The sequence below is a fragment of the Rhinolophus sinicus genome, chromosome 8, assembly GCF_057876585.1.
Source record: "Rhinolophus sinicus isolate RSI-liver-muscle chromosome 8, RSI-T2T, whole genome shotgun sequence".
NCBI lineage: Eukaryota > Metazoa > Chordata > Mammalia > Chiroptera > Rhinolophidae > Rhinolophus > Rhinolophus sinicus.
The window spans coordinates 32,884,763-32,895,819 of NC_142508.1; the positions used below are offsets into that span (position 1 = coordinate 32,884,763).

General features: G+C 42.1%; 1 non-coding gene across 1 annotated transcript; it reads right to left on the reverse strand.

Moving 5' to 3' along the window:
- Nucleotides 1–8,766: 8,766 nt before the first annotated feature.
- Nucleotides 8,767–8,872, reverse strand: LOC141567755 (U6 spliceosomal RNA). The gene has a single exon (XR_012490584.1). It is a non-coding gene; the product is annotated as a U6 spliceosomal RNA (small nuclear RNA).
- Between the last annotated feature and the right edge of the window lie 2,185 nt (nucleotides 8,873–11,057).

The window sequence follows — 11,057 nt, forward strand, 5'->3', positions numbered from 1 at the left end:
TTAGGGGCTCAATTGTGTCTCCCTCAAAAATTCATTGGTGGAAGCCCTAACCTGCAGTACATCAGAACAGAACTGTGTTTGGAGATGGGGTTTTTTAAGAGGTGATTGCATTGAATGAGGTCATATGTGTGAGCCCTAAGCTAGTATGACTGGTGTCCTCATTAGAGAAAGATTAGGACACAGACATGCACAGAGGGATGATGTTCAGGACACAGGGAGAAGACGGCAATCTACACGCCAAGGAGATCAGCTACAGAAGAAAGTCCTGCTGATACCTTGGTCTGGGACTTCCAGCCCCTATAACCGTGAAAGAGAAGGTTTCTGTTATTTAAGCCTTTCAGTCTGTGGCAATTTGTTATGGCAGCCCTAGAAAATTCACACGACCCTTGTATCTGTTAGAGTCCTATGGGAGAAATCTTTATTTAAAAAAAATATATATTTTTTTTACTAGTGCATCCAATAAATATTCCAGTAGTGCATCCAAGAATGCCTGCTGTGTTCCAGCCAGCCTGTCCAGACCCACCTGTAATACTCCTCAGTTAAACTTTGCTTTCCACATACACCACCTTTTCTCCATCTTTCAGACATTCAAAGCCCCCCTCTTACCATATTTCCCCGAAAATAAAAATGGGTCTTATATTAATTTTTGCTCCAAAAGACTCATTAGGGCTTATGTTCAGTGGATGTCCTCTTGAAAAAATCATGCTAGGGCTTCTTTTCCAGTTAGGCCTTATTTTCCGGGAAACACGGCACCTCTGAGCATCTGCACTGGCTGTTCCGTCCACGCCCTGCTCTGTCAGGAGTTTCCCACGGCCGGGTTCTTCTTGACACTAGAGCTCAGTTGATACCACATCAGCTTGCTTGATGTTCTCCACGGCGTGGGCAGCTCTTAGAAATGACTCTTTTATGTATTTGCTTCTCTGCTGATTGACTTCTCTTTTCCTCTATGGGAGTAGAAACCCCATGAAAGCAGGGAATTTGTCCTGTCTATTCACCACTGTACTCCCAGTGCCCAGCACAGTCAGTATGAGATGCATGAAAGAGTAAATGAATGAATGAATGAGTGAATGAATGCATGAAGTGAGAGCTCACAGAGCACTCTGTGACTCCTGGCTCTTACAGGCAGAGCTCTGAAAGCAGGCTCACTCTGGGGGAAAATCAGAGGTATTTCTTGAGTCAGGGAGGATGCAAAGCAGCCCTCTCTCTCCCCTTCCCCACAGTGGGCACCCACCTGGGAAGGACAGGTTTGGGCAGAGGGTCCTCTCCCTGCTGTTCAGGTCTCACTGTGCTGACGCTGGGTGTCCTGAGGGCTCTTTACCACAGTCCTCAGGCCACATAGTATCAGAAAACGTGTCTCCCCTCTGCTGGGGAGGGGAAGGTGGCTTCTGCTCCTAGTTCCAAGTTTCAGTGGAGGGTGTTCGGAGCACACCCAGCCTGAATTTCTCTGGAGGGCTGAGGGCCTCAGCAGGAGCAGCGAGAGGAGAGGGGTGGGGAAGGAGTGTGCTGAGCTTGGGCAGAGGCTTCTGGCCTGTGCAATTAGCGAACCGACATTTATAAATTGAGGGTGTAACAATTTCAGTCAGAAGAAAATAATGGACTTCGTTTTCTAAAAGAACGTTTTTTGAATCTTGAAGAATTGCTCATAAAGACACATCTTGGGGGCATACCAACTTTCAGACCCATTCATTCAGTGTATCCATTCCTGTAAATCTTAACACTTTCAACTAAAAACAAGCAAACATAATTTCTCCTAAGTGTTTCCAGCTGTGAGATGTCAACTTTTACAATTTAGTTTCCAGATGTGCTGTTATAGTTAATAAACTTTAAACTTGAAAATGTAAACTTTGAAATATTGAGTTGCATTTATTTAAAAAATTAAAACTGTCTTTGCCGTCTACAGCTAACGTTTTATAAAGCGGAAACACACATCTTTCATTATTCAGAGGCTGAAAGCTCTTGTTCAGATAGCTCGGGTTTTGAACAAGAGTTCAGGTTTTGCTTGGGGTATACCCTATTTTGGGGAAAATGTAACATTAGTCTCTGTGTTTTGGAAAAGCTATGATTCGTATTTTGTGTTTATCCAAATTAATGATAGTTTCTCTGTATATAATGCAGTAAGGTTTCCACTATAATTTAAAATTATAAAAGCAAAACTATAATACAAGCTTTCAGATTTTTTTCTAAATTACTCAAGAGTCGATTCACGGCAGATATTCTTTGTTTCTTTGTTTGTTTTAATGAGCTCATTACAAAGTATATTAATTGTCATTCGTGGGGAAATGTAAAGAAATTTCTTTATACTTAAAAAGAGTTACAGTGATTTAAAAAAACCCAGCCCTCTTTTTTCAGAAAATATTTATGAATTAATTTATTACAGAATTCTCTAATTATCATAATTGGGTTGCCATTTAGGCCAATCCTCCTTTTAAAAATGTTACATATTTTTAAAATGCTATTACTCTGTAAAAAATTGCTTTATATGCTTATATCTTCTCTTGTGGTAAAGCTTTCATTCTGAAATTGTTATAGTCCAATACTCTGAAGACATTTAAAACAAATCTCTGTTTGCCGCAGAGACTACAGAAGCTAATTCATTGGTTTTTGTTTTATTTTGTTTAGTGCCACAGATTTTCAGATGCAAATTATTTTAGTGACAACTATAAAACAAAATCATTGTCTACTATATTATAGCAAAGATGTTAAAATCTGAAAAAAATATGTTTTAGAATAAATGAATCCCTCTGTGATTTTGGGCACTGGTATTTTGACAAAATACTTGTCTGAATTTTGATACTGTAAAATTCTGCATCATATATGTGTTCATTTTAGCAATGGTAATAATAAATTATGAAAACTCAAAAATTGTTGTTTGTCTGAAATTCAAATTTAATTAGCATCCTATATTTTTATTTGCTAATTCTGGCAACTTTAAATAACAGTAATAATAACATTAATAATAATAATAATAGGCTCAACTGTTTATTAAATACTTACTGATTACCAGGCCAGCAAATGACCTGTCTGGGATAGATTCATGTTATAATTTAAGTTTAAAAAAAAGAGAGCAAGACAGGAAGCCAAACAATATAAAAACATTATGAGCCCTGCTTTTCAGAAGCGAAATTCATTACTTCATTCATTTATTCTTCAACAATTATCTATTGACTTCCTACTAAGTGTTAGGAGCTCAGTGAGTTATGAGGATAGACTGGCAGGCAAAACGAACCCTCCAAATCAGAGTGATGGCCTAGACAAGAAAACAAAACAAAAAGAAGCAAAGCTGTGCAAAAAAGGAATAAAAGATCTCATTTATTCTAAGACATATTGTTCAGATTTTAACATTTTTTGCCATAATTTAGTGGGCAGCATTTTTCTTTTATAATGGTGCCTGAAATAATTTGCCCCTCAAAATTCATAGTCTCAAAAAAAATCCCACAACAGCAGCGAATGAATGAGATATTTCATATAAACATTTGATTAATTCAAACAGATATCTTACTGTTTGGGGGAGAAAAGCCATAGCATTTTAGATTAGATTTTTTTTTCATGGTAAAAGTGTAAGTGAAATTCGGTAAATCAATAATGCAATTAGACTTAGCTTGTTTGCAGTTTGACTCACCGCATAGCTTGCTATCTAGCCACTTACAGTTAGACTTAGTTTGGAGTTAAATCCGCTGTTTTCTCTTTGTTCCTCCCCTCACTGATTAACTGAAGAACTCTGTTTTGTTCCCTTTCTCAAGGCTACCCATGCCTCGTTAATCCATTTAATCAACAGAATCCTAACCTGGAAAGGGCAATTTCTTAATCCTCAGGCACCCAGACTCTGGAACACACGGAAAGTCCCAGGCCGCGGTGGCCAGTCCGAGACTAGTCCAGAAATAACATTATCCTAAAACAGATCAGACCCCAGGAAAGATGTCAGCCCTCGGACCTGCCTGACCGACTCCCCCTTTCCTTTGTTCTTCTTGTGTACCTATGAAACCTTCTGACCCATCTAGGAACGGGCAGATGACCTGTGGACAGGAGTCCACCATCCTCCCCGAATGCCGGCTTTCTAAATAAACCTTTTCTTTCTACCAACCATGTCTCTTGATTTTTAACTTTTTCAAGCTGCAGACAGCCGGACCTTAGAACAGCATCAAAAGGAGGCAGAAATAAAGATGACACAAAAAGACCTGCATTGAACGAGGTGATCAGAGGGAAGCCTCATGGAGGAAATAATGACATGGGAAGAAAGCTATAGAAAAGCTGGTGAAAAATATAATCCCAGGAAATAATTTGCAAACCAGATGACTGGCATTTTAAAGAGTCAATGGTTTGCAAATGGGTGGGTCTCTGGGACCCTGACCACATTGTGCTGTGTCCATGGCAATCATTCTCCTCAGTTTCATGGCAACTATGTGGAATTCCACTTGGCTTTGGGGTAGGACTGGGGTCCACTGCATGAAAGAGTCATTGAGCTGAGGTTCTGATGAGCTCAGGCTGCCATCATAAAATACTTAGAGTAGGGGGTTCTTCAGCAATTGGGAAGTCCCAGACCAGGCACCAGCATGTTCAGGCTCTGTTGAGAATTCTCTCTTTTGCTATCCTTTTCCTGTGTCCTCACATGGCCGAGAGATCATCTCTGTGTGTCTCTTCTTATAAAGGCACTGATCTCATCATGAGGGCTCCACCCTTGGGACCTAATCACCTCCCAAAGGTGCCACCTCCAAATACTATCCCGTTGGGTGTTAGGGCTTCAACATATGGGTTGGGGTTGACACAAATATTCAGTCCATAGCAAGTCCTTAGGCCAGGGTCAGTGCTCTATAAAAATTTTAACACTTGAGTGTTATGGTTTTGAATTTCACTAAGAAGAAAATTGAAATAAAAGAAGACTCGATGAGTGCAGCTGTCACTGTTTCAAGGCTCAACTCACTGCCATCTGCCCAGCAAAGGGGTTTATTCCCTCATCAGAGATGAAAAGGGTAGTGGGGGTGAGACAGGGAACTCCCCACCATACATCTTGAGGCTCAGCCATTCATTCTTTCAATAGATATTTTATGAAGGCTTACTGGATACAAGACCAGGAAAATTCAAAGCCTGGAAAATCCTAGTTTCCAGGCCTCTCTAAACCCCTTTCTCAGTCTCTCCCTCCTCCCGGGCAGCTGCGGTTTCCATGGTGATGTTTTGAGTCTCCCTCTGTTGCTAAGGGAAGATCAGTAATCACGAGAGGGAGCAGCCACATGGGTTGACTAATCTCATTGATAGATGGCGGTGGGCAGGTGACAGGTGGGGAGGGTGAGATTCAGAAGGGGCTCAAGTCAGCAACCACCGCACCAGTGGTCCATGCACATCTTTGGGTACCTTTCAATGGGGGGTTGCAGAAGCACAAAAACACTCATGTGAGGGTCACTGCAGAGCCCTTTAGAAATCATGCTTCTCCTGCAGCCTCCAGTGATAACAGCTTTATTTGACCTCAGAATCCATCAGGTTGTTCAATAAATATTGATCAAGTCCAGCTGTGTAACAAACCCTTGTCTCTGGGCAGAGAAGAAATGTCAGGCAAACCGGCACAGCCTCTGCTACTCTGTGCTTTGTCCCAGAGAGACGCATTTATTCATTCCAAAACTTCAGTCCTTTATTTAACAAGATGTTGGGTATCTTCTAGGAGAAGGCAGGTATCAGTTTAGACCTTGGGGGCCAGGGAGCAAGAGGAGCCAAGCCTCTGCACTTGGCAAAGGCAGCATTAGTGCAGGGGAGACAGAAAATGAACAAAAGTATTAATATGACATCATACATTTACCGCCTTAATCATTGTCCGAGTACATTTCAGTGGCATTAAGTACATTCACACTGTTGTACAACTATCACCACCATCTATATCCACAACTCTTTTCATCTTGCAAAACTGAAACTCTGTCCCCATTAAACAACTCCCCCCTCCCCTTCTCCCCTAACCTCTGGCACCCACCATCCTACTTTCTTGCTCTATGAAATTGACCTCATATAAGTGGAATCCTACAATATTTGTCTTTTTGTGATTGGCTTATTTCATTTAGCAGATGTCCTCAAGCTTCAACCATCTTGTAGCACATGTCAGAAATTCCTTCCTTTTTAAAGCTGAATAATATTCCATTGTACAGATAGGCCACGTTTGTTTATTCATTCATCTGTCAATAGATGCTTGGGTTGCCTATGCCTCTTAGGTACTGTGAATAATGCTGCTATGAACATGGGTGTACAAATATCCCTTCAAGTCCCTGCTTTCATTTCTTTTGGGTATAAACCCAGTAATGGAATTATTGGATCATAAGGCAATTCTCTGTTTATCTTTTGAGGAACCACCATGCCATCTTCTAGGGCAGCTGCACCGTTTTACATTCCTATCATCAGTGCACAAAGAACCCACATTTTTATTTACTCACAAATAATGAATGAGATACTCGAGGATTCTAGGCTGGGATTTTACACATACACTCCGTCTGGTACAAGATTCCTGAATATTTCATTTTCTGATATTTCATCTGCTGATTTTCAGCCACCTTCATCCACTTCCTTGGTCCTAGCAGAAGTTTCCATGGCAACACACTGAGTTTGCCTGGGTTGCTAAGAAACCAGAGAGCCCTAAAGAGAGACTAGGCTGGTGTGACTGTATTCCATCCAGCCTGGCTTGGGGATGGGGTGGCCTGGGGAGGCTCAGTCTGCAGCCCCACCTACAGTGGTTCATGTATATCCTCTCTGCTTGTCTTCTGACAGCGTCTTTGTGCAAGGGCAAAACGTTGGCTCTGAGTCTTTTAGAGTCTTAAAAGCTCTACATTTTCGCAACAGCAGTGGCTAATGACATAAATATTTAGCATCCACACCATATTTTCATCTATTCTCAAACACTTATCAATTTGTTATTCATTTAACAAATATTTATTGAATGCCTACTCTGGGAAACCAATGTGCCAGACCCTGGGAATACAATGGTAAGAAAAGCACAGATATGATGCTGAAGGGCAGCAGATATGCCACCCCAAAATATGACCATAGGAGTTCAGGACATGCCACCCAAAATATGCTGCTTGGGTATATTTATTATTTTGAGATGTAGGCACCTGAAAAACAACAAATGCAGGAAGAGACTTTCTCTGAACTGCCCTTATCTGCCAGGGAACAGATACTCCAAGAGTAACTCAATTGTTGTAAATCTTCTCTCAGGAGTTTCACAAACCCGGGAAGATTGGTTCTTATCACTGGAGAGGAGACAAAAAGTCAGCTCCCCACTCAGACACACTTTGTCACAAACTATCATACCTCCCGTCTATTCTTCTAAGGTCTCATTCATCTTTTCTAAAAATCATTTCCTTTCTCTTAAGAGACTTACATCCCTTTTCCCCTTCTCCTGTTAAGATGGCATTGAAGCCTGAGTTCTAGGCTATTTCTTTGAGTTACTCATTTTTTTCCTGGGTCTCTCCCTTGTGCACATGAGATATACACGTTGTTAAGCTTCCATTTGTTTTTCTCTTGTTAATCTGTCTTTTCTTGCAGGGTCTCAGCCAAGAACTCAGAAGGATAAAGGGAAATTTCTTTTTCTCCCCTATAGTGTTTTTTCTCATGGAGATTAGAGTCTGCTTCCATTGGAGAATTTCACTGTGGGTCCACCCTGTGCCAGACACTGTTAGAGAAAAGAGAGAGAAACACAACACAGCCCCAAGATGACAGGTGGGGTGGGGCCAGTCTTAGTCAGGTAACCAGCATTTCATCAATGACTCACAGGCATTTAACTTTGTATTACAATGCATCCTTGTGCTCGCCTACATCTCGAATTTGGTGCTGATTACACAGGCACATGCATTTGTCAAAGCCCATTGTTTGTATGCTGATAACAAGTGTATTTTATTGTATGTCAGTTACACGTCCATACGGTGGTTTTTTAAAAATACATCCTTGGGCACCATTAAAAATGTATTATTCGGGTCTTTGTGGATTCCTAAAGAAACAAGGGTCAAAAAGAGCCACTGATGTCAGCAATATCTGTTCTTTCCCTTTACCCTCTGACTTGTGATGAGGGCCTGTGTGCCCTCCAGCTGGAAGCAAATTGACATTGCCCTGGAAACTGGGTTATCATGTAAGACAAATAGTAATATTATGATGTCAGGGGAGGTAAGGGCTTTGGGGCAAAGGAGAATGGAGTGAAAGGAAGGGGACTATGCTGGTTAGATCTGGTAGTCAGAACAAAGACCTGTATGATGGAGGAAACGCGTTATAGGGACATCTCAGGAAGGCCAGAGCAAAGGTCTTAGTATGTCAGTGGGTGGGTAGATGGATGGCAGGTGGGTGTTGGGCGTCTTCTCATTTGTACCCACAAGATATTAATTTACATGGGTCACTGAGTGATTACAGAGAGGTTAATGCCACTGAAAGGTTTTTATTACTTACATTCCCAAAAAGAGCGGGTAGCCATGCAGGCCCCATGGGGAAGCACCAGGGTGGTCAGGAGTCAGAAGACAGGAGTGAGAGAGTGTCTAGGGCAGATCCTTTCTTGAGGTTTCCATGGAAAAGGCAAGTCAGGGCAGGGTGGGCAGTTTGGGGCCGGCTAGTTTGAATAAGTCCGGTGGCTTTGGGCTACAGGTGTGCATTGTACTTGGCCCTGGGTGATTTGGGGCAGGCGAATAGAGAATTGGTGTGTGTCAGATGGTTGGGGCTATAGGCTCACAATGAGTTGGTTTGCATACGAAAGGCGTGCTTTTAGGCAAGTGAAAGGAGACTTGTGTTTATTTATTTTCTTTCTTTTTTTTAAAAAATATGGAACACTTCACAAATTTCATGTCATCCTTGCGCAGGAGCCGTGCTAATCTTCTCTGTACCATTCCAATTTTAGTATATGCGCTGCCGAAGCAAGCACTGAAAGGTGTACTTTTAGGCAAGTTGTTATTATCTTTAGGAATTAGCTGGGGAAGGCAATCTCTCCCAGGGTCTGTAAGCTCCACCCCTCCTCTCACTGAGAAATGTCAAAACATCAGAAACAAAATTAAAAAATATAAAAAATACAGCTGGGCGGATGGGACAATGGGCAAGCAGATGGATGGTTAAGTGGTTGGGTGGATGAATTCAAATGCTGACTATATAGATTTCCACCCCTAAAATGAGAAGAAAAATTTTCCAAGTATAAGTAGAAATGAGGTCTGTGACACCCCTCTCCTACCCACAGGGCACCTCCTTTGAGGCAGTTATTCATTGATTCATTCATTCATTCATTCAAAAACATATATTAAGTTCTTAATATATGCTGGACCACGATTATTAAATCACATGCAATCTTTAGGCAGATCATGGGACATTTGAGTCTCCTAGGTTCTCTGCCTCCCTCCTCAGTCTCCTTGGCTCCCCAAGGCTAGCTGTGGTTCCCATGGCAACAGCGGATCACAGTTCCAGGAGAACAGGCTCATTTATCAGACTTCCAGCCAAGATCCCGGGGGATTGAGATTTACCATAAACTCTGGAGGCTGCTGGCTGGACAGCAGTGGTTCATGTAAATCTTTTATGCACATTAAAATGCAAAGGGATGTTGCAAAATGATGCGGGCAGGGAGGAACGGCCAGGTTGCCTCTGCATACTTCTTTTTAGGAGCCACTAGTCTTCCACAAGTCCCAGTGGTATGAATGCTACCCGTTGTCATCATTTACTCATTGAGTTAGTCAACAAATACAGACTGAGTCCCATGTGCCAGGCACTCTCCTAGGCATAAGGAATGAGAAGGGAAGTAAAAGCAGGCACCCTCTCGACTCCCACAGGTATTAGGGAATCAGAAGAGGCATGTGTTCATTTACTCCTTTAACAAGTATTTGGTGGTCACGATTTAGTCTACAGCAGGTACCTTGAGGGGACCAGGAAAACTCAAGCCCTGAACTTTGAAGTAGTCCCCAACTTAGTGCCCACATGTCCACAACAGAAGCAAATGCAAATTCTACTGCACAGAAAGGCAACTTCAAAGAGTCTCCACAAATGATTGATGAGCCCGAGAAGACGTAAGCCGCCATGTTATGAGAGGGCCACCTAGCCGAAGATGACAGGGGCCTGTAGTTGCTGAGGGCCAGCAAAAAAGCAGGGACCTCAGTCCTGGAGCTGGAAAACTGAATTCTGCCAACACAAGCGTGACCTTGGAAAAGGACACAGAGATCCAGAAAGGGAAGCAGCCCTCAGACACCTTGACTGTAGCCTAGGGGACCATAAGTGTGATTTCCAGTAGCTCAGTTTGTGACGATTTGTTATGCAGCCATAGATAACAGCAACATCAACTGACTGAATGGATGAACAATTCCTTAAAAAGATGTTATTTTTGGTCCACAATTAGGGTCAACATTAGATAAACTAACTGAAACAATTTGCCCCAAATTGCACTTGACTTGAATCTCAGTGGTACGAAACCTGTTTTTAGAAGACGACATAGTAAGGAGGAGAGCACTCCTGGTTTTATTCCTTTTCTAAAGACTTTTACTCAAAGAAAATTAGCTGGAGAGACTGTGGCTTCAATGAGAACTTATTCCACAAACTCCACAGGCAAGTGGAGAAAACCTGCCTCCTGCGGAACACGGCCCTGGGCTGAGCACTGTGTGTGCATCACTTTAGTGAGTCCTTCTTTCTGAGGAAGGAAGGGCCACTATTTTATTGGGAACAAAGACCCATATTTTCAGTTATTCGTTTATTGCAAAGCAAACACACCATGTGAGTTCAGAGCCTGGAAAATTGTAGCCTCGGGGTCTCTCTCTGCTCCTTCCCAGCCCCCTCCTCTTCCTCATGTTAGCTGGTTTCCATGGCAACAGCCTAAGCCTGTTTCTGAAGCATGGGTACACACACCAAAAACACTGGTAAAGGCTCCTGAAGGGGAAATAGAGTGACTGATATCAAACCAACCAGGATGGGGAATAGAGAAGACTCTTAAGGTGACAGACATCTCAACAGTGGCTCACACACATTGTAGTAGAATATACATATTATAAAATTTACCATTTTAACCATTTTTAAGTGTACAGTTCTGTGGGATTAAGTATATTCCCACTGTTGTTCAACCATCACCACCATCCATCTCC